We start from the raw sequence: 761 nt of genomic DNA, 5'->3' as shown, positions 1-761 counted from the left end.
TAGAAGTGATTGCCTTGATTTTTTTACCGGTCTGCTATTGCTCATGATAGGCTGCCGGTATTATTGGGGTGATAAGTCGTTGATAAGTTAAGCAAACCAGAGTGCATCTGCACTTAGTGTTTTTACCTCATATTATCCATGGGACTAAGCTGAGGTGCTCTGGGAGTATTTAGTGCTCTGCTGTGCTTGTACGAATTATTAGTGAGGCTCAGTGTTGTGCATTTCCCCTGTTAGAGAGCGAGAGAGACGGCGACAGAGGAGGGTGAGTGAAAATGAAGAAAAGGGCGAGAGGTAGAGGGAGTCCTGTGTTGTTGGCAACCACAGGCTATATCTGGGCAGTCTACAGAGACAGGCACGCTTTGTCTCTAGCGTCATTTGCAGCTTAAACAAACAGGTGTGATGCAAGAGCCTCTCAAACAAACACAGCGCTGCTCTTCAAAGTGGAGACAGGAAGAGACACCGAGTGAGGGAGAGTGAAGAAATAATGGGGGAGGCATGGGCAGTCAAGGGGAGAGAAGCGAACACGTAGACTTGAGTTGAGTGGAAATAAAAGTGTTCTTTTATATGCTGGATTTAAGTTAAATCTGTGAGTTTTCTTAAACTTTTCCTCATATTTGTAGGTGTTAGCCCGATATTGTCTTCATTTTAGCTTTCACAGTTTGGAAAATAAATTGGTCCTTGTTTTTTTTGTTTTTTTTCTTCTTCTCACCTCCACTAAAAATGTCTGTTTTCGCTCTCTTTCACTGTAGTGCTGACAGCCT

Source organism: Morone saxatilis, unplaced genomic scaffold (genome assembly GCF_004916995.1).
Source record: "Morone saxatilis isolate NCDOM2014 unplaced genomic scaffold, NCSU_SB_2.0 Contig1, whole genome shotgun sequence".
Taxonomy (NCBI): Eukaryota; Metazoa; Chordata; class Actinopteri; family Moronidae; genus Morone; species Morone saxatilis.
Note: the sequence above shows the minus strand (reverse complement) of the source record.